The sequence below is a fragment of the Grus americana genome, chromosome 2 (genome assembly GCF_028858705.1).
Source record: "Grus americana isolate bGruAme1 chromosome 2, bGruAme1.mat, whole genome shotgun sequence".
Classification (NCBI taxonomy): Eukaryota; Metazoa; Chordata; class Aves; order Gruiformes; family Gruidae; genus Grus; species Grus americana.
Genome location: NC_072853.1, coordinates 99625919 through 99650006, shown reverse-complemented (window position 1 = coordinate 99650006; position 24088 = coordinate 99625919). Strand labels below are relative to the sequence as shown.

Here is a 24088-nt window from a genome sequence, read left to right as displayed (position 1 = left end):
GAGACAAGGCATTAGATGCAACACTCATTAAAAAACTCCCAATTGCCATTTAACCTGTTTTAGGATAGCAGTTTGTATAGCAGCTGCCCTACCAGCAGATGATGTCTGAAACATTGCTGGCTTCTGCCAAGCTCCATATGTGAAAAATGTCATCTAAAAGCAAAGTGATTTCTTCATGTTGGACGGGAAGGAAGCAAAAAGCTAAACTCACAAGTAAAGTATCAGTGTAATTTCAAACCTGAGTACTTAATGATGATGGTGCTTGGCTTATTCTGCCAATACTGAATTTTGACTCTTGAAGCCAGGCTTGTGTGCAAGAAGGGTTGGAAATTCTGCAGTTCGGTACTCCAAACCTACAGGTGTGATTGACACTAGCCATGCAGCAGGAGAAGGTATTATTGTGCCACTTGACACCTAGCCTCAAGAACTTTTCCTGCTGTAGGATAAGAAGTACAGATGCAGCAGGATGCAGGGGGTGCAGAAAAACAGAGGGAGGAACAAGTACAGATACTAATCTGTAATTTTCTTTTTGTGATGAAATAAGTTTACGTCGTACTTCATGCAATTATTGCTGGCGGTTTGCCTTCAGGACTTTACTGTGAGGACTGATGTACAGGCATTACTTCTGGGGTGTGCAGAAACCCACAGCTGAGCTTTTAGTTATTTTCAGACAATTATACTGCATCAGATTAATTTAAGGAAAAGGCAGAAAGCTTGTGCAACTTTAATTCAGCCTCCTTGCACCTATGCATTACAGCTTTGCTTGAATCATCACATACTCTTCCCCTCAGAATAAGTATAAACTTTATCAATCTATTTGACATCATTGGGTGTTACATATAATTTTAATCCTGGGGAGGGAGAGAATAGTCACAAAAAAAAATCTAGCCATTCCAACATGTGGAATCACGTTGATCCCTGCAGTATTCATCAATAGGATTACAGCAGGATTAGGCAATTTAGAGCCATGTCACAGATATTGCCACTCGAGCTAGTAGGGCATTTCCCAGCAGCAGCAGACTTTTATCCTCAGCAGTGACCAATCCGAGACAGTACTCAAGAAACACCTGGGGCTCAGTGCTATTTTTTAGGCTGCAGAGCAGTCGTGAAAATGTGGAATTCTGTGTGAAACTTCACGATTAGAAAAGGAGTCTCCTTCAGCAGTTAGATTTTTATCCTCCGTCTTCTGTTCTAGTATGAAATAGCTTAAGCCTCTATCACTGTCTTTTCACTACCTCCCCTCTCTTCTCCCTCCCTCTGTTCCAGCTCCTGTATTTTCTTCCTGCAGCTGCTACCCTTGCTGCTCTGCCTCCATCACACAGGTACTTGTTAGGCGACAGATGAAGTGCAGCAAGAAAAATATTTTTGCTCTCAGCTCCTGTGCTCAGCATCACAGCACTTGAACAGCAAGAGGACAATTACCTCAAGGAAGAGAGTGGTGGGAGAGGGAGGATGAAGGAAATCAAGACATTCATGCAGGTGTAGGAAAAATGGCAGGACAGAAGGTCCAGAAGTAGAGCAGGACAGCTACCAGTAGCAAAGCAGCAAAAGTAGCATCTGGTATGGTACTTACTCCTTGCTGGCACAATAAAACAAAAACAAGCTTCACTGCAGTAGCCTCCACCAGTCAAGAGAAACAAGTGCAAATACAGGCTAATCATCTTTCCTTCAGATAAATGATGAGGCCGGCTTGTGTCTAGGGGGGTTGTTCTTTTGAATTAAGAAAACTAGATTAGTCCATTAAAATGCAGATAAATTCTGGAAACTTCAGCTGCAAACATCACATGATATTTTTATCCAGTTTCCTATTATGTATCTCTATGCATGGAAGTTACAATGTGGCTACACAAACGTGCAAACCTGCTAACAGCAAAATTCATTTCTCTTAAACATCACAAAATTGGTGAGAAACATCATGAACGTTTCTCAAGACACTTAATTATCTGTAAAACGTTAAGATGTGCTCGTTCCGAGCACTCCACTTACAGAGTATCAAATCCTAAACTGTGGTCCCCGGATTTACATGCAGGACAATCACTTACTGATACTCTGTGGACAGCTGGCTGTTCCCCTGCTTCCGTCTTCACTTCTGTATTTGCCCCTATTTCTGTGCTTATCCAGGATCTCCGCAGCAAAGAGGAGTTGAAGGTGACGTGGCACTGTGCAAGAGCTCAGGCTACAAGGACTTGACATGATCAGTACTGATGATTCTTTCCATTGCCATCACCAAAAGGCGTGAGCTGGACTGTTATGAGCTCTTCTGTCAAAATGATTTCTCTTCCAGCTGTACCTCGAGCCCAGGTACTTCATAGTTTCACAGAAGCACATCTTCTTGGCAAGCTAATTTTGTGAAGTGTTATGAGTCATGCTAAAATTGCTACCCGGCTCAAATCCCTGAATCTCTTAGCCCAGATTGATTGATTTCCTTTTTGAGCCAACAAATAAATAAAAAATACAAGTTCAGAATGTCATGCAATGCCAGTCAAGGCACAAGCTAAGCCCTCCTCATTTGCTTTCTTCTTCGATAACAGTGATATAAAGCACAACACTGAGAGGCTCCAATTAATTTTTTGGACACTTTTAACTGACACTTTTATAACTCCAGGGCTGAGGGAATGGCAGAGCCTCTGAGATGATACATGCCAAAATGCAACATCACCGTGAATTTTTAGTCGAGTTACTAGCCAGAATAAGAATAAAGGTTGGCATAGTTAATTACTAACGTTGCTGTGTCATCCTTGCAGCTACTTGAAATACCTACAAAATTACTAAGCCACTCTGGCATTAACTAAAATTACTAATTAATTTATGACCTAGGTGGGTGAAACAGTAATAGCATGACCACTGGAAAGATCTCTCACATCCCACAAACAGAATACCATTAACAGAAAGTGAAAACACTGAGTTAATGTATAACTAACAAACAGTTTCATTATAATTCTATATAAAGAACTAGGATTAGCGTGGGAGGAAAGAAAAGAAATTTTCACTACCCTGATTCACAGTTTTCAACTAATAAAAACCAAATATCCTGAAAAATAATTGCTATCCATAGGTGTAACACAAAAACAGGTTTTCTAATAAGCTTTCTAAAATCAGAGCCTAAGATGAGTCTTTATCCACTTTACTTACTGTACATACAAATTATCCATTTTCCTATGCAAAAAAAAGAAGGTATTTGTACATGCAATATATAGTTTCACAAAAAAAAAAATAGATGCTAATGTGTAATATAACCAATGCTGACAACGAAAAAGGAAGGGTCTTTGCACAGTGAGTATATCTATGCTAACTTGCAAGTATGTGATGCCCCTGATATCATGGGCTAAGAATAGTTTTCTTCAATGGGAACTATTTTAGAGGAGGATTACACCATCAAAAATAATCTTTGGTACCTTCACAAACCTAATTTTTTTTAAAAAAATCCCTTTTCAATATATGTATTTATATAGTCACACAACACTAGAAATCAGATGTTAGTGCAAAAAAATAGAGCGCTATGTAATATTCTACATGCAAACAAACTTTACTCAGAATAGCTCAGTGGTGTTCCTCAGGGGTCACTACTGGGACCAGCACTGTTTAACATCTTTGTCCGTGACATGGGCAGTGGGATCGAGTGCAACCTCAGCAAGTTTGCCAACGACACCAAGCTGCGTGGTGTGGTCAACACGCTGGAGGGAAGGGATGCCATCCAGAAGGACCTTGACAGGCTGGAGAGGTGGGCCTGTGCGAACCGCATGAAGTTCCACAAGGCCAAGTGCAAGGTCCTGCACGTGGGTCGGCGCAATCCCAACCACAACTACAGGCTGGGCGAGGAATGGATTGAAAGCAGCCCCGAGGAGAAGGACTTGGGGGTATTGATCAATGAGAAGCTCAACATGAGCCGGCAGTGTGCGCCTGCAGCCCTGAAAACCAACCGTGTCCTGGGCTGCATCAAAAGAGGTGTGACCAGCAGGTCGAGGGAGGTGATCCTGCCCCTCTACTCTGCTCTTGTGAGACCCCACCTGGAGTACTGCGTCCAGCTCTGGGGGCCCCAGTACAGGAGAGACATGGAGCTGTTGGAGCGAGTCCAGAGGAGGGCCACGAAGCTGATCGGAGGGCTGGAGCACCTCTCCTGTGAGGACAGGCTGAGGGAGTTGGGGTTGTTCAGCCTGGAGAAGAGAAGGCTCTGGGGAGATCTAATTGTGGCTTACCAGTACCTGAAGGGGCCTACAGGAAAGATGGTGAGGGACTGTTTATCAGGGAGTGTGGTGACAGGACAAGGGGCAATGGGTTTAAGCTGAAGGAGGGTCGATTTAGATGAGATGTTAGAAAGAAATTCTTCCCTGTGAGGGTGGTGAGGCACTGGCACAGGTTGCCCAGAGAGGTTGTGGATGCCCCCTCCCTGGAAGTGTTCAAGGCCAGGTTGGATGGGGCTTTGGGCAACGTGGTCTAGTGGAGGGTGTCCCTGCCCGCAGCAGGGGGGTTGGAACTAGATGATATTTAAGGTCCCTTCCAACCCAAACCATTCTACGATTTTATGATTCTATGAGCTACAAGAAAATCAGGATCACATCTTTTCCTGTTTAAATAACCCTATTGTTCTACAATTCTGATTTGGTATGCAAGTCACTCGCTGACAAACCAGGTTTGAAATTTTCATTATTCCCTTTAGCTAAAACATACTAAAACTTTATTATGAAGTGTTTTGTATTGGAGTGAAATAAATCCAGTTAAATTATTTTGAAAGAATACTAGGTATGAGTCTTTTTATTTTGCAGTAAAAAAAGTGAGTGGGATAGCACACTGTCTACCGAACATTTATAATCATTATGATCTCAAAACGCATGGATTTGTCTCAGACACGAAGAAAAGTAGTAAGTAAGTGACTTACACTCATTCTGCTCTATGAACAAGGCAAAATGCAATATTCATTAAAATTTGTTGGCACAGCAGACTATCTATCTCCAAACAAAACATGATCATATGGCTTCCATAAAGCTCTATATTTATTCTCTACCGATATTTTTTCCCGTGTTTATACTTTGAAGTACTTCCTGACATACTGAAAACCAGCTTTTGGTATTCGATCCATACTGAACAGTGCTTGAATTAAAAAACATACAGCCAGAAGAAAAAAACATACAGCCTCACCAGAAAACAGTGAGAAGACAGCCTGCCACCCCAGTGGGGTAGCTGGGTTTGGGGTGCTTAGAAATCTCAGCTTAAAGATCAAGACTGATGGCTCTGACAGTACATTACTGGAGTTCCAGTGCAAGCTGGAAGCATTAAGAGAAGGTCTGTTTGCCCACATAGGAAACCCTGCTGGTGGCAGAGCTCTATTGGTAACGCCACCTGGAGCGGGATTTTTTCCGCCAGCAACTGAACAGCTCTGCAACAGCTCTACATAAATTTTTAATTTCTGCTAACTCCTGCCTGTTCACTAGGTGTGCAAAGAAATAAAATGCTGATGAACTGCCACTGAACGGCAGACATCCAGCCCAGGGGCAGCCAGCGCAACACCCTCAAGCCTAGGGCCCGTCCTCAGCCCCGTCTCTGCACTCAGCGGCAGGGAAGAGGCAGGTTACTGTCACCCTTCCCCCTTGACCTTCTCCTGTGACATGAGAAGAACCCTCCAGATGGCAAGAAGAGCTGGCACATCAGTGACGTGATGGCATTACTACTAGAGACATGGCAGCAGAGGATGCAGGACACCTCTCAGGCTCAGAGGCCGCCCTGTGCAAGCAGGTCCAGTTACCCAGCTGGACAGCACACGTAGCTTCCCCCAAATCAGTGCTACCTCATGAACTGCTGGAAAAAATAAAATAAAACCAAACAGCTTGCCTTGCTCTCACATTCATGTGTAACACATACAGATATGGAGCTGCTCAGTTCTTCTGAGTATCAGGTAACAGGTGAGAATTTTTAGCTGCGAAGAGTAATTTATAAAGTAGCATTGAGGGGACCGTATTACATACATACAAAAGAGGAAACACTGAAGTTGTCCTCTTCTGCGCTCTCTTAAAGTAAGCAGACATTTTAACAAACGTCTATAAAGACTGCATGGGAAAAAACTTAAGGCTTGGTTAAATTAATTTATTTTCTATTAACTATGCTCGCAGCTAGCTTCGGAGCATGGCACAGACGTTCAATTATGCGCAGATGTTTGTTCTTCCTTTTGACTGTATGCCCAAAGTGACACAATCTGTTGACTTTTAACCAAGTGTCTTGGTAATGTACCTAGAATTGCAGTGATTCCAGACGTCAGAATCATCATCAGTTTAAAAACTGAGAGGGCAAAACCATCCTGGCAGCCAACACAGGAAGCTTCCTCTGTAGCAGAGGAGGTCACCAACCTGTCCTTATCATGAGAAAAAAATGTGCACACTGTTTTCACTTCTCTCTTTCTGCTCCTTCTTCTGTCCTGCCTCAAGCTGTTAACTGCCCTTTTTTGGAAACATGAAGAGACAGCTTTATTCCTTCCAACCCAAGCCAGTCTCCTAGGTGATGGCTTTGCCTTAGCCTGGTGAGGCTCCATCTACAGGCTTAAAAGACAGCCAGAATGGAGGGGCTTAATAGTACATTTCAGCACATACTTTCTGGAGTCGAGGATGGGCAGGTCAGAGATGAGATAGAGCTGAGGCACCTACTTCTATGGCTACTAAAGCCAATGACAGGGCTTCTACAGCCATCCAACAGGCAGGACCAAGGTGTGGAGCTACAGCATACCTTTGATCATATCTTTTCTCTAGTAATAGATATGACACAGACTTGCCTTTTGATAATTTAGGGTGAGAAATGGTTTCCAAGTTGAGAGGGATTACTCCAATGGCCTGGTTATACAGGGAAATGCTGGAACTGAAACACACCCATCTAGGAAAACCAAGAACTTCTCCCTCTCTCCCAGCATCCCTCCCCTTACTCAACTTCCAGGGAGGGTTTCCTGTGACGTTCTCCTTATCTTTACAGTCTCCTTTCTCTACCCTAGTTTACTTCTCACCCATTTATGGTGAGACCAGGTGTCAAAAGGTTTGTCCAGATCCGCTTTTCTCCCCATGGAATTTAATCACGTGGTTAGATAATCTCAACTAATAGAGTTTTTAAGGATTTCAGCCTCTTAGTGCACCACAGTAGGGCTGTTTAAGTGAGCCTATCTTCTCCCTGCTGTTTTGGTCTGGCCACCTTTGCAATGGCAGCATCCAACAAGGACACAGTACCACTTCCCAGATGAGAATCAGCAACTTCTTAAAATGCACGCAATTGTTTGCTGGCAGTCATCATATCACAGCCGTAGTACCAAAATCCAGGATTGCTCCACATTCAGGTCCCTTGTTAGGATAGTGATAAAATTTTTTTTCCCTCTTCTGCTCAGAACAGAGAAGACAGCAATTACAATAATCTCCTTGAAAGGACATCTTTAACACGCACCACCTAGCAAGCAGTTGTCAAATTCAACAATCCCAAAATTAGCATAGGGGGAACTCAAAAACAAGCAGATTGCTTGCTTGCTGCAAGTGACATAAGGATTCATTCAATTGCACTGAAGTAATTTGGGAGTTTTTAACTTCATGTTGTTTATTTTTGTGTCTATTACATTCAAGTGCCAGGTAAATTTATTTAATATAGGTGATTTTTACATAGTAAATTTTTAAAAGTCTCTTATAAAACAACATACATCCATTTGGGCAGAGAAAATCTCTAGGAAAAGAAACCTGAGTTTTACAAGACTGAGCAGGGGCAGAAGGACAAGAGGCATATGAAAACCTTTGCTTTTCCAAACACTGCTGAAATCCAAGCAAATAGTGTTTTCTGCTTCACTACCATCTGTGGTCATTGAAGAAATGACAAGTGAACTCATCTTTTTTTAAGCATGACTTCATCTGTGAAAATCCACTGGCTCTGCTTAACTCCCCTATACTTCTCAGGAAGAAATTTAAATAGATTTAGGTATATCCTCCAACTTTTTATTTTATACATACATACATATTTCCTGGGATATGACAAAACAAACTGGTCGGGAGCATAATTTATCAATAAATTTGTTCCCACAGAGAATCACTTTACATTGTACGATACAAACAAAGCTTTGAAGTGTGAACTTTGAAGCTGTATGGATTCTATGAGTTCTATCTTTCTATGACCAGGGTATATGAATTCAAGGTGAAGAAAACGTGCTCAGTGAACTCTGCCTAGTAGTAAATAACTAAATTTCTACTTACATTATCCTTAGGATAACTGTCTACATGACTGCAATTTGAAAATCTGAGGAAAAGGCAATTTCCCAAGTCACAGGGAGTGGAGATACTGCATTGTGGAAGAAGAAAAAGAAGCTTTAGAGAAGAGTAGAAACAACTGGCCTACTTGCATGAAAAAGTCCTGACACCTTTCTCACTTCCCATACGACGAAGTTAATTAGGTCAGTTCCCATCTGCAGGACGCAAAAAGTAGAAAACTTCCAGGATCTTGAAGTCTGCCAAAGAGATACGACAGAACATGAAGTTTAAGGAGAACAGGGGCCAAAGGCAAGGAAACCATTTGATTCTCTTGAATATGAAATGAACAGCATGAAGAGACTGAGCATAACACTCTCCTGTCTCTCTCCTTGCTTTCTGTTCATGCACAGAGTACATTTGCTATACTGAAAAAAAAAAAGCAAGTGAAAGGGAGGAAAAACCATACACACACTTACAGAATATTTCTAACATTGGAAGAAAAACATACACCAAAAAAAAAAAAAGAAAAAGAAAAAGAAACAGCATTTCCCAGTAGCCCCAGAGAGAGCAAAATCAGTGGCAGAGTCCAGACATGGACCATCATGTACCATCTCCAGCATCCCTGCTAGTGATCACAAATGCCTCACTGGTCTCTGGGTGTCCCAGGGAGCAAGCTGTCGCAGGCTTCGGCTCTGAAAGTGGCAGGAAGCACCTCTCTGGGCTGATGGAACTGGAACAAATACACTGCTTCCTACTGAGCAAATCTCAGAGAAATTATCCAGCAGAACTTGGTAAGAACCAAGAAGTTCCACCTGAGATCCTTTTGAAATATGATGATCATCAGAATATGCCATAGAAACAGGGTTGACAATAAGAGATTCTTGTCTTTGGGTTAAAAAAAGAATCCGATCATGACATGATATATAACACCCGAACTTAGTACATGAAAACAGAATTTGGGCAGCAGGAGAAGATAACTTATTTCCACTATGGTTTTATTCCTGATCATATTGGTTTAAGGATTTGAAGAGTTTCTGGCAGTTCTGTTTAACTGTTTTTTTAGGAATAGTCGTTTCTCTCCCCCCAAGCAAAATGACAGGAAGCATGAATCAAGAATAGTTAAAAATTAAAATAACTTCCTTTGTCCTTATTGATAACATTTTTGGTTTTGTAACCTGAGTGGATATTTGTGTGTGTGTGTTGACTGTGGCAATTCTTTTTCCAGTGACTCACTATTTTGATGCAATATTTTACATAAAGCCAACAGTTCATCTTTTGTGTCATTTCTTCTGTTGTCAATGGGATTAGGAGGGAGAGGAGGGAACTGAAAAATGTGTAGGAAGAATAAACAAAATTAATGTTTTACAGGAAATTAGATGGATGTTCTGCTGCAGTTAGTTTCCACTAAACACAGCAGAATATGGCATGAATGGAGATAGTGATGGTGAAGGAAAAATTCCAAGAATCAGTTTTAGTTCTTTGAATGTCTGTCCAGGAAACACAGAAGTTACTTTAGCTTCCTTCAACTGGCGATAAGTGCACAGTAAATCTTTTGTCATTTAGTGACAACCTGAATGTGCAACACTCCACATACCATAACATTTTGAGTTTGGATACTAGCTGGGCTAAGAGGCCCATCCATCCCTCTGTCCAGATCACCCAAAGTGTGTTACTGGCATTATATCAAGGTTTAAGACTCCCTCATGTTAGAGTGTCCCCAAACTGATGACCAAGATCTCTGCTGTCTCTGTACCATCAATTGCCAAACAATTTTATTTTTTCAATTGAAAATTCTATGGGAAGATTACAAAATGCTGATGAATTTAAAATAGTGAAGGGTTTGATTGTTTTACAAGTGTTTCCAGGCATGTTGCTGAAAAACAGTCAATGAGAAAATTACTTTCCTTATTCAGAAGGTATTGTAAACTATGATTTTCCTCAGGAATGAAGATTTATTAATTAGGTAGATTTTATGCTCCAAGCTGGCCTGTGAAGAAATGGGTGAGCAGCAAAGCTAAGGAAGCCTGGTTTCTAAGGATTTGTGTTCCTTAACACTACTAAAACATAACGCCCAGCTCCGTGATATTGCTTACAATGTGCCCCTGGATCAGGGGCAATGCAAGTCATAACTTGCATGCTGATTAGTAAGCCTCGTCTACAATGCTGGCTTTCTGACTGGATGCTACCAGAAAAAGTGCAACAGTGGAACACTGCCTGTCTTTTTACATCAATGACTCAAAAAGTTGTCAAGTGTAGCAGCACACAAATAGTGTAATCCACGTGAGCTCTATTGTCCTAAGAAATAAGGTTAAGCAGAAGACTTAGCTCAAACCTTTAAGGATTAGACTGATGATTTCACAGAAAAGTACCAAAAGTCAGTGCATTCTACAGGGTACTCTTCAGACTTATGATTATGTATAACGTTTTGCAGCTACTTTTCTGTTTCATTATATACAATAAGAAGCAAAGAGGAAAAGCTTTCATTTGACAATCTAGTTTTGACCAAGGAAAGCCAACTTGAGGACTTTTGCAATAGGCTTTCCACCTCCCTAGCAAAAAATTTCTGCAGCACAGATACAAGATTCAGATTTTTATTCTAGGCTTTGCCACAAACATCCTCTAACCTTGGAAAAGTCACCTAATCTCAACATACACTTATTTTATCATCTGAAACACCACAAAAAACCCCTTCCGTACTTGTGCCCCAGGTGTCTTGTATACTTTGTTACAGACTGTAAAGTGCCCTGCGTTTCCAGGCTAGATGGATGCAAGCGCAAAGCAGAGAAACACAAATGTTCAACAGGGAAATCTGAAGTGAATTAATACAATGAAAAGTCAGTCACAACAAAAAAAGTTTTTTTGGTGAACATCAGTTATTTGATGAACTGGATTATATTTGTTTCGAAGATAATACAAATGATCGTTCAAACAATACAAAGTGTTTATGTGTGGCATATTTTGATCAATCTTGCCTTAGCTAAGGTAGAATAGATAATGCCACACACACTTGAATATTAGATGCTAATACAAAATGAATACTAAATACTGCAGAGGAGCCATGGGGTCACAGGGGGCCACTCATACCTCTCATTTCTGATTCTCTCCCCGAGTTCTTCCTTCCAACTTCTCACCATCTTCCCTTTGACTCTTCAATGTATGCTGTCTACGTCTTGTGATCTTGGCCACACAAAGACTTTGACAGGTGGCTCCTAAAACCTCTTGACTAGTCATCCGTGCACTACCAGTCTGAAACCTGGCTAACTTTACTCTAAAAGTCTAAATCTTTTCACACCTTTTCTTCAGAATAGTTACTTCACTCAGTCAGAAAGAGCCCAAATATCCCCCTGTGAATATGGCAGTAGTTTATGATTTTTTGTATCTATAGAAATATATAACATACTCCACCGTGTTTGATCTTGGTTTTGCCTTAAAGGCTTTCTTTGTGAAATGTGTTGAACCAACAGTTTTTCTGTTAGTATATACACCTGAGTTCCTATTTTACTGGAAATGTAATATGCATGACTATCATATTTTTATGCTTGTCATTAATGTGTTCATAGGATTATCAGAACGTAACTCCTTTAGGTAACACCTTTTTGACAATTCTTAACAGCTAACATTTTCACTATTAAAATGCAAGTAATGATAAGAGGCTGCACTTTGTGAGATAATAGGCTAAATTAATTAAGTAGCCTGGTATCATTACATTTTATCCTATGGATTTTCTGTACCATACTCCAAACTGTGGTCCCCCTGCAAGGCATCAGCCAAACAGGCCGAGTTGTGAAACAAGACAAGAAAAGTGAAGCAGGAAAAGTGTGACCAGAAGACGATACAAGCTACCTTTGTACACAATGAAATGATTCAGAATATCTGACATTTCTTCTTCAGCCTCCTTTCCTCCTCATCAAGAAAATAAATAACTGCAATTCTTGACCAATATTAACTAGTCATCACTGTTGGCTAGCCACAGGTAGAAGTCATAGAGGAAGTGAGGAAGCTGAAGGAAGAGAAGATGTTTCTCTTATGAATAATAAGGTAAGGTGCTTTTTTTATAGAAGGGGCCACATAAAAGATCATAACAACATGAGCAAGGCTGACATCGTTGGCAGAAGGCAAGGCAGCAGCAATGAGTTGTGGAGGACCTAAAAAGTAGAGAGGAACAGCAGCAATCCTCCCGGCTGGAGAGCTATGGGCTATGGGAGAGAGCACTCGGCATGCGCTGCAGGCCAGCGTAGGAACTGAACAGCCACAGCCACCACCACAGGATGGCTGATGGTAACATCTAATGCCTGAAAAACACTAACAACCAAAACCACACGTTTCCTTTCACTGTTTCCAGAATTGCTCACTTTGTCACTTTAAAAAAAACCCCCACACCTAAAATGACTTTTCAAGTACATTTTATGAATTGGGCAGAATGCTCTTCTGGGCCTGAGAGCCACATGAAACACTTCAGCACCAGTTGATCTCATTTTTCAGTCACCTGATTTCATCACAAAGCTGAAAGCTCCTGCATGGCATTAACTGAAACATAATTGTTGGGAGATTTTTTTCCCTGCTTTTCACCTTTTCTCAGTTCAGACACCAACCCCTTCCCCACTTGCCCTCTCGTCCCAAAAATCCTCCCTGTTTCACACAGGTCTGTGAAGAACCTGTTTTAGTAATCAGTAGGGTGCTCCAATTGCTTAATCATGACACAGATATTGCCAACACCTCACTGCGGAGGTGTTTCTGGTGGGGATTGTATTTTGCCATGTAGCCTTTGTCCACAATGTGAGCCACCTTAATAAAAGAAGTCATTTTACTGACACAATGGAGGGGAACTTTCCCTGGCATCTGTAATTAGAGCTTCAGTAACAGATTGTCCTGAAAAATGATATGAAGAAACTGTTCTAGGAGGGATTAGCTCTTGGTTAAGAGCTAGAAACAAAGCAGAGTCTTTAAATACCACAAAATCAAGCAGTGCTCCACAGACCATTCTGGAAGAACAGCTCTATGTGGATCACCTTCCTGAAACAGAGACACAGAAGGATGCAGAGACCTGGCTCTAGAAAGCTTCTGTCTGTCGTTGGGGTTGGCAGTGGCCAGGCAGATGGGTTCCCAATCCCCTGACTCACCTCCCTTGCAGAGCCACACAAAGCTCTACGTTTCCTCAGACACAAAGTCCCAAACCCTGCTAACACTGCCCCAATATTTGGCTAGACACATTTCTCCTTTTCAAAGTCCAGTTGAGCCATTCAATCATCATGAATGCTGCCTTTATCAAGCCTGCCTTCAGTCAGGTGGCAGATTCTCAATACTACCTGGCAGAAGAACTGAAACCTAACATGCACAGAAGGGTACTCCGCTCCCCAGAAGATCAGATCTCCTCTTGAGTGTTGCCTTGCCATGCTTTTTGACTCTGGGAAAGCTTTTTGCCTTCGAGAAGTCTCACATACTCCAGAGCTCCTCTTCCATTTCCGACTCCTCTTTCCAAGTGACAACAATTTATCTCTTTCCCAACTAGCCCGACTGTACAAGCCCTTCTTTTTTTTTTTTTTTTTTTAATTTTTTTTTCAGTCCCTTCCCACCATACCAACACCCACTGCAGTAACACTGAATCAGAATGTTTGTGCTCTCTGCAGCTCTTTAGCCTTTTCTGGGCTGTGCTACATTTATAGACTTCCTCACAGGAAAACTGCCCCATGTTGAATAAAACTACAGTAAAACTAGCAACAGCTGACAGCAGGATCTAGCCTGAAAGTCTAAAGGCTCACACTGCACAGTATCAACATTTGCAGTGTTAGGAAACCTTCAGTGAAGTACATGTTCTATGTACTGCGATCATACAATTGCATTATTCATCTTAATATCATGTGCGACACAAATCTGATGGTTGCTAATGGCTTTTCAACTTCAACTGTAAAGGCAAAATCACTAATGCATGCTAGCACTGTCTGGGAAGTTCCAGCAGGCTTTCCAAGGGGGGAAAAATGTGATTAAGAGCCCTCTGCTCCTGTACCCCATCTCCTTCATAAAGTTGCTGAGCAAAGTGCTAAATTAACATGCTAAGGGCACCTGAAAAACAGCTCTGACCAGTTATTAAGTGGCTATTCAAGAACAAAATAAATATTGAATATTTTAAAACATTGTTTATATTTAATATTTACCCTAACTTAAAAGGGGAATAGTCAATAAAATAGGGGACTACCTAGTCAAAGTTACCACAGTAAAGAAACAGAAAACACTAAAGAGAGAGTGCAAATTAAGAGCTGTTGTGATAACTGGATAGCGTCTGGCATCAGGAGACTGAAGAAAAACACATTGTTGTGTAAAAGGGGCATAATGTCTGAAAAGATGTGTAATTAGGACCAGCTATCACAGGGTTTAACACATTATCTCTTCAGACTCCACCAAACAGGTTCATGAGGATCTTTGTTAACTGAAATCAGATAGACACTGCTGAGGAGGAAGTTACTGGTGTTCTCAACTGCTCACTTGCGGGATAAATGCCTTGGAGATCCAGAGCACCAAACACTGCACCACACTATAGTCTACTTTTTTTTTGCCAGAGTGACTGTAGCTTGCTCACTAAGCCTGATTCACCCTACCCTTCTGCCTTCCTCTTATTTTGCTTCCTCTCTTCTTCTATATTACAATGTGCAGTATGATGTTGTTAAACAACTACATTTGTGAATGAAAGCATCCTTTTGAATTCATTTTGCAGGAATCAGCAGAGCAGTTGCATATAAGGACCAAAGATGATTCTCTCCATCCCCTCCAAAACTGCGGCTCTTCACAAGTGCATGCCAGGCTTGCTTTTGAAATTCCCTTTTGATGCAACTATGTACCAGTCTTGATTTTAAAGTTCCCTTCCAGTAAAACTACTGCCTGTACTTTCTTTTAAACTGTTGTGACGAAATATGAACACAGAAAGCTATATTTTTATATCAATATTCCAGAGGCATATAAAAAGAAATCTAGCTTTGCCCTCATGATTTATACTGTCAATAGAAAGCTTTAACCAAGTTACAGTAATATTATTCAGTTGAATTTAGTTTGTTGTATAGCAAACATATGTGAGCTATAAATCTCAAGAAACAAAAAAAAATCTATTTAGCTGTAGGCAGTTTTATATCACCAGTGGGCTTAGGTATGCTTTCAACATTTTGTCTATTCAATGCTAATGCCAACGGATTAGGCAGATTAGATATGCCTACCAGTGCAGCTCCCCGATAAATTACAGGCTTTCTACCCACAGCAGGCCCTCAATAATTCCATTTTCTGTGGAAGTGAAAATGTATCTTTGGAACAAAACAAAGCACTCAGTCATGGAAGTTTTGTTAGTATCTTAAGAATACAACCATATGTAGAAGCATGCCTACCATTCTTTAAGTCACCCTGGGAGCAGCAGGACTAACGAAGCCTGGTTTCCCATGGAATTACATCCTACATTTAGCACCCATGGTGTAACACAGTCCTTGAGTCCTCCAGTGCAACACAGCTACTGTTCCACTGTATCCTCCCAAGATCCCTCATGGCAGTCATTACACATACAGTACCTCAACTTCTCCATCACACACAGAGCTATCTCCTTCCAAGTGTCCTCCCACAGCATTCCTCCACCACCTCCTCTCCACATCTTCCCCTTTCTAGAGTCACCACCCTCATCCTCCCTCTCCCTCCCAGCTCCTGCCAGCCTAGTGCTACATCTGCACTGATGGGCAACCAGTGGCAGTTGAACAGAATGAATTAGACCTGAGCTCCCCAAATCTGGCAGAAACCACTTTAAGTTGGGCAGCGAAGCCCAACATCATTAGAGGGAAGATGGATGGACAAAGGAATAGATAGGGTGGTTGCACACACACTGTTTTCTTCAGAAGCTAAAAACCTAGTCTTCCAAAGGCTACTGGGATGCTGCATGGTGTTCCTTTTCAGGAAACACATCAGTGTCACAGAGTTATCAGAAAATTCATCTTTCAAAAATGTCCTGGTATAATTATATTTCATTGTGCAACTCCTGCTTTTGGAAGCTTATTTATACAGTTAACTCAGAGAAAATAGCCAGTAAGTGTGTTGCTGAGTTTTATGCATTTTATTGAAGTCTTTAAGATGACATTTAAAAATATTAGTGCTGCTGCCTCAGACTGAGGTCCTCAGCCCTATCTCCCACCTACGGAAAGGCCTCGGCATGACAGAACAGGAGGCACTATGCAATTCCTAAAAAAAAGATGGGCTTGTGGCAAGTTTTTCGGTTTCCTCTAGCTGTGAGAGATCAGGGTGATATCACTGAGAGATTCAACATGTTTTTGGCTACTGTGTTATGAGAGAGATCTCAATAGCAGTCAAATACTTTCTGTATTTGTATTTTTAAACTGTGTCATGAAGCCTAAAGCAAAATTTGCTCTGTGGAGGAAACACACAATCTGAAAAAGTATGGACTCTTGGCAAAACCAACATGGATAGTTGGGGGCAAGCCTACAGGATACAGTCTGTCTTTGGGAATCTTTGGACAGGCTGTCCCTTGAAAATTAAATACAAGACAGGAGCAGAAAAATGAGGACACAGTCGTGGATATGCTGGGTTTAGAGAGTGTGCCTGTATGCTTTGCATTGGACTAAAGGATATTTTTTACCACCACCCACATAAAATTTCCCACTTCCAGCTGAACTACGCTGAAAACTGTAAGCCATTAACTTTAGATAATGGAGATAAACATATCTATATATCTATCATAGAAAAGTATTTAGCTGTGATTATATTGTCCAACTTCCACTTTCTTAGATTATCAATAAGATGCATTGCTGTGAAAAGGGATTAGCAGCAATTACTGCTGTTTATGTGGGTCGGTAGGTATCTGTGGATTTCATAAACCTAATCAAACCCACAGAACCACAAACCTCTTCAGCACTTCCACCCCTACCAGTATACAAACCAATGGGAATTGGTTTTCAAACGTTACTACCAGTTTCTGTTAGCAGAAGTCGGGGCCTAACACAGACATGCTGCCTGCACAGCGCTCTCTTCCCTTCCTTTTCCTTCATCGCCTCTCTACAATCCAGGAACACATAAAGGAATCTTTTCCTTTAGAAAAAAACATGCCTTTGAAGGACAATACTAATATAACTTTTTCTAAATGAAGAGAGGCATTAAGGCAAATAATACTACCCATGAAAGAGGATTCCCCACATTTGCTGAGATCCTCAATTGAATTTCTTTCATCAGAAAGGCAGAGCTCTGAATGTGTTTTAATTTTTCATTTGCTGTTGATGATTAAGCTTGGCATATTTTTTTTAATTACAAAATGTCAAAATTATACATTTAATTATTTTTTCAAAATGTTTTTAACAGAAATGTTGTCAAATGTTCATTTACGGCCAGTTTTTGTTTCAGAATTTATGCAATGCAGAACAAAAATACTCTCCTTCGAAGAGTCTTGTATCAATCTTAATGATAACTAATGGTAGTAGTTTATAATTTATCCTCAGACGTTAGCGTTTTAGAATTACTTGACTCTTCTAAACATAAGCCTTTATCCTCTAATAATGTGAAATACATTAATCTTTCCTGACTATTTGGCCCAATTTAGCTTCCTCCTGAAATGTTGCAGTTCTCAGCAACTATTTGAATCTTGCTCTGAGACCTAGAATTGCGAAAGCTAAAAATATTAAACCACATTATTTCAAGTAGGAAGTATATATATTAATTCACGCTAGCAAGAACTGAGTAGAGTTAACAAATGAGCTCAGGCTTTCCAAAATCACAGTATTTTGTATTTTATTTTGTATTCAGACAAAGCCTAGTCAAATAAAACTAACCAGAAGACTGAAATAATTTTTAAATATATGATGTTCTTTTCACTGAGTATTCAGTCTGCTCAGCTTAGTGCCAACACAGGCTCCCCTTAAATCCTAGACTGTATTCACGGGATAAACTGCTGATTATATCAAAGGAACCTTCTGCTTGCCAAAGTATTTGATACCTGGCTGGCATTTTCACTAGCCAAGTGTGTTTTGCAAGCTTTTTGAACTGTGCTGCAGCCTATGCTATTTTGGTTGCATGATAGCTAGAAGCAGCAGCTGAGACAGATCCAAGCCTGTCATTTTCTAATCTAAGTTATCACATGCATCGTGCTTCATCAGTGACGAAAAGCAGAAATATAGCAGCTGGTTGTGTCTTAGGCTGAACAGTGTCTTTGGCCATGTAGTGTCCAGAAGAGATTTTAATGAAGTCCAATATCCATAATTCCAATTCATTTTGCATGCACCAAACTGAGCCACATGTGCACACTCCACACAGACCATGCATTCATCCTCAAAGAAAACTGAAATTACTTTGATTCTGGTAATTGTCAGGTATGACATGAGCAGTGTTTAGGGAAAGAGAGCCATGCTATCCTCCATGGAATCATTTCAAGGCTCCTCAGCAAGAGACAGGCAAAACTAAATGTTACTGTCCTGAGGATGAGAAGAAATTAAGTAATTTTGTCCTCATCCCTGGGCCAGTAATATGCAATTAGGGAACAGCAGCAGAGCAGGGGTATAGATAGGGTGGAGGTGCTAGAAAGGGGGTAATGGTAGGTGGTGAAGTTATTGGACTGCAGGGGAGTAAGGGTGAGGACCTGAAAGAGGTCTGGAGGGATTTCCAAATATTCCTAGGGACTGGGTACCAGCAAGGAGTTACACGGTTCTGAGTGGGGGAGGTGGTTTAGGAGCCACCACAGACAATTTGGTCCCATAGCAGGTTTTCTTCTCCTCCTTCTCCCCTAATCTCCCACCTTCCTCCTTCCAGTCTGACCTTGGTAGAGCAGACCCCTCTGACTATTGCTTTTCAACACTGAATCCTCTTTCCCTTCTCTCTCCCTGGCAGGAAAAGCACCCTAATTCCCCTCCCACCACCCTTTCTCCATACATTCCTTTTCTCCCCCTTCCCTCGGGAGCTTCTGGCATGTAAGAACAATAATGTGAACTTGATGTGACTTCGAGGAGAGAGAATTATAAAATGGACCAACAATGTTCTTTCCCTGCTCTCTCTGCAGGCTGTTCTGGTCAGTTAACACTTCACTCACCATCAGCCAGAATTTTCCCTGACTGGTTTAATTCTTCCTTGTAAATTCATAGCCTGCTTTTGGATAATGGATATTTTGAGTCACCAAGTCTCAGGAATCTGAAAGAAAAGCCAAAGGGAATATCTCTCTCCAATCTTGAAACAGTTCAAATAGATTTCCTACCCTTGTGCCCACTAGACCATTACATTTCTTTATTTCCAAAAATTCTATTTGAAGGCTGAATGTTTTGTACAGAACAACCACACCACAGGCTAAAAATAAGTTGCATATACCTGTGACTGGAAACAGTACAGCAGGGCCAGGAAAATCCAAGAAAATAGGGAGCGTTTGACAGCCAAAGAAAGTCTCTCATGTAAAATTACTCTGCTGCAGCCAATATTATTTAACACAGAAAATTCTCCACTGGTTTCTAGGACATTGGTCCCACAAACCAACTATCTCTCAACCTATCTTTCAAGTCTCATTTGCTTCTTCAATGATTGACTTGCCATAAGGAAAAAAAATGCCCTTCATTTTTCTAAACAAGCAACCTATGCATTGTTCTCCACAAACTCTTCTCGAAACGAGTGTGTACATTTGTGTGTATGTAAAAGCTTTGAATTTCAAAGCAGAGTTGAATTAATTTTGGTGCATAATTCCAGGCTTCCCTCTGACAATATAAAATTATGCTGCCTACAGTGATGTAAATTGGGTACCATAATAACTAATTCAATTTGTAATGTCTCTCCTTTTCTCTAATATCAATTATCTTCTACAACACCACATTGTCATTGAAAAACAGTAGAAAAAATTATGCACAAGAACCACTTTACAAGGAAAAATCGAGAGGATGTATGAAACAATATATCTGATTACAAAGACAGTGTAAACTGCGACAATGAGATCACTGTTCCCCAACAGCTTACAGAGTAGGTCCTATTTTACGTTTTTTCCCATCCACACAGAGCAGGTTTGCAGCTTCCCTCCAAATGGTATCAGTTAACACTGAAATAAACATACTGGGTCTGAATTTCAGTCAATGTAAGATGACAAGGCCTTTCCAGGCTGCACTAGAAATTCACATCAGCTAAGAATAATTCTTGACATCCACAAAACACTATATGTTTGACCCTTTTTTGAAAAACAAATATGAAACAATTGAAAAACACTTCCAAACAAGCACAGCTACATTTTACATTCACCTCTATGTACAGTGATCATGTATGGTACAATGCAATGCAGATTTGGGCTTCATAATACAAGGGCTACTATAAATTAATTAGCATGTAAGGAAAGAAATTTAAAGGTAGACAGAAAAGCAGAAAAAAAAAAATCCATGTAGTTGTCTTAAAATAAGCCACTTGAAAAGGGAACATGAAAAACATCTTTACTGCTAATCAGAAAAAGGTATAAAAGTTTAAACCAGTTAGATGACTACATATAAAGGCCTCACTTCTCAAAAACTCAAATACTTGCTACATAACAACAGGCTATACCTCTCTTCTTTCAAAGACACTGATTTATTTTTTCTTGAAAAGGAAAGCCTTACACTATTCTAATGAAAAAAGTGGTTTTGATTATTTAATTCAAGATGACAAAATGCCTCAGACTCATCCTCAATTATAAACATGACATTGTATTATTTTCCATTAGGCTAAAGAGCCCTCTAGTGTTCACCTATCGCAGGCATAATAAATTATTTCCAATTTCTAAGGAAGTTCCTTGCAAATCTTTACCTATTGGCTCTACCAAACACCACTAGCTAGCAGAAGGAAAGCAAATTTTAGGCACTCTGTGATACATCTGCATGAAGAAAATAATAGTTAAAATTGTTTATCGGAGAATATTTCTGTTTTACTTTCTGTATAATTTTAAATGACTCATGGGTTTAAACATCTCAGCCAACTATTAATAATATTCATTGATATATATTCATTTATATATAAAAAAGAGCCTTCAGTCTTCAAAATGAAGTAGCTCTCTCATTCAGTCACCACTACTGAAAGTCAACGACTAATGGCTCATGCAGCAATTATCTCCAAAGAGGTATTTTTCTATAGAGGTTCTGTTCCGTTCAGTTCCTCAAGGACCACCCCATTCCAGTTTAAGCAATGAATTGCAAAAACCTTCAGACCGTGTTGTGGAAAAAGGGCAATATTAGCTTAAGATTTCTTACTCGTTCACATGCCCCACTCCCTCATCTGTGTCAACAAAACTGCTTGTGGAGATAAGCTATGAACCACACCACGACATGCCCCAGCACTACCGCAGGCTGTAGGAAAAGCGTATAGAGAGACTATGCCTTCGAGTTCCCTATCCACCATCCGAGAAAAGATTTTAACCCATTCCTCCGCTGAAAAAAGCTGCAAGACAGAAATGTGTGCAGTCTGTAGAATAGCACAAAATATTCTTACATTTTGTTCAGAGGGAGTCTACTGATAGACACATGCCATGTAGGGTGACATATATTCAGGCCACAAAGAAAGAATGTTCTCAGATATACACCTCATCAGAGCAGTGAAGTCGGGTAATAAGAATTGGCATCATCTATAGTTGTTGCATCTCCATGCCAAAGATACAGTTTATCTGAAGATCTATCTGTCTGTCTGTCTGTCTATCTATCTATCTACCTATCCATCTTGTGTTTACAGAAACACAGACTGAGTCTTTGGCCATGGCAAAGGGTTGGATGTAACACTGCCATTATTGGAGACATGACAGTTTCTCAGGAGATCATAAGTTTACTTCAGCTCTTACAATTCTCCCAGACCCTGCTATGCATTCAAAATTGTCCAGGACATGATACCTTTAACACCTATGCCAGGTGTATGGAATTTATGTGCCTAGAGGATAATTCAACAGCGAAGACAAAAATTTTATGTTCTTTAAGCTATAAAAGCATAACTTGTATGGACTGAGTGGTTACACTGGTACTTCCACATCAGTTTAATTAGCTTTGATGCTGCTCTTTAAGGTGAATCAAACCAAGATTCTCAACCATTTTTTTCTGTAGTATACTTGTTCTTAGCAAGAGGCAATTCTTCATCTACACCAAAGCTTTTTCCTTTAGGCAGATAATGCAATAAATACCAAATTATTTTGACATTTTATTTCTGTTTCTTTCATAATTCATAGTAGCTTTCTATACCCACTGCATGGTTGCAATTGAAAAAGAACAAGAAATGTGACCCTGCAGTGAAATAAAAGCAAATATATTAAATACTTATAGAAATGTAATACTATTTATACAAGTCCTTGATTTTTAGAAAGCTTGTGCAAAAGTTTTGAGAATAAAGTTTGATAGGAAAGACACCCCCTCTGACAAGACTGATACTCATCCTCAAGATGTGCAAGACTGCCATTCCAGAGTCCCTTTAGATTTGCTGTAGTCTAATGATATATTATGTACAATCAGAAACACTGCTAAAATAATGGGATTAAGAAGCATAATATCAGCCTTTGTCTGAGCTCTATTAAGCAGGTTAGATATATGAAAAGCCATTTAGTAACTACTTGCTCACTCCTCCATTAAGAAGAATATAGAATATGAGACACCGTCTTAACTCCCACATGTTTATTTGCAGGATTCTTACTTCAGGGATTTGAAAGGATATGTTTGTGTTGCAGTTACTGTAAGGACAAAAAGCGTGAATTATTTTAAATATGGAATGAAAATGTCAGTTCACTGACCTCAGTTATACAGCGTTTGTACAAAAGCTTTAGAACTATTTATAACTTCCTAGCATTAGCACAAGTTGGTTATCTAAATGTAAATGAAATGTATGTTTCCCATCAGTATCAATAAAATTATGAAGGGATAATAAGCAAAAGGAAAATATATAAAATCCTGTTGTGATTTTAAATCTACAAAATGACTCTACTGAGGTCATTAACCACAAGGTCAAAGCACATACAATTTTACGAAGAACAACAGTACCAAAGAAGAAAACCTCATTTTCCCAAAGGAAATTCACTACTACTTTACTATTATTATATTTTTCCATGTAAATTAGAGTTACATTCTCAGTATCCTGTTATGATTTCCCTCTTCGCATAACCTCTATTAGAAAATGAAAAAGCAGTGTGAAAGAAAGCAGACTGACACTAGAACAAATTAATTATGATGCTCTGAAACAGGGGATTGGATTGTTTTATTATATTAAAGATAATATAGATTAATTTTAAAGAACCCTACTAGTTCTGCTTCACAGAGACTATAGATGACAGAAGAATATTTTGTTAAAACAAGCAATAATTTCCAAGGTCAGGAATGAACTGAGCATGCTATTATTTGACAGGAACATTTTCAACTTCCTATGACTCAAAAATCATGTTCGACAGCTGCCATCAAGGCAATTGTCACAAACACAAGGTTTCATTTTCACACTGACATAGCCCAAAATTATCAACTAATATATCCCCTGACAAAGACACAATATTGTATACCAAATTTATTCCATATTCTTTCCTCTCCTCCTTAAAAAAAGTCAAGGTAAGGAAAAACACATGCACTAGAGATCCCTGTTGAAAGGTTACTCTGCAGAGGACACGTCAAGTAAGCAAGGGTACTTTCTTATCTGAAAACTGAAAACTGTATCATGCATATGTACCTTGTGCAAATGCTTTAAAGAGCATAGTAGTAGTACAGTAGTAGTTTGAAGTTACAAAAGTTACAAGTACTTCTGCCTTTGTCTTTTAAAAGGACATTGAACAGAAATCATTTGCAAGATGTAACTTCATACTTTCTATTTCATACACCAATCTTTGATTAATAACCTATTTTTCCTTTCCACTTCTCAAGAGAGATTTCAGAAATCAATGCATTTTAGTTCTGCAATCAAAAAGGTTTATGGATCTCATATGA

The 24088-nt window shown here is 39.9% G+C and overlaps 1 protein-coding gene across 1 annotated transcript in view; it reads right to left on the bottom strand.

Annotated features, from left to right (window-relative positions):
• The window catches only part of RNF144B (ring finger protein 144B), a 93315-nt gene that overhangs the window by 49275 nt on the left and 19952 nt on the right, over positions 1-24088 (bottom strand). The gene's annotated exons all lie outside the window — the stretch shown is intronic.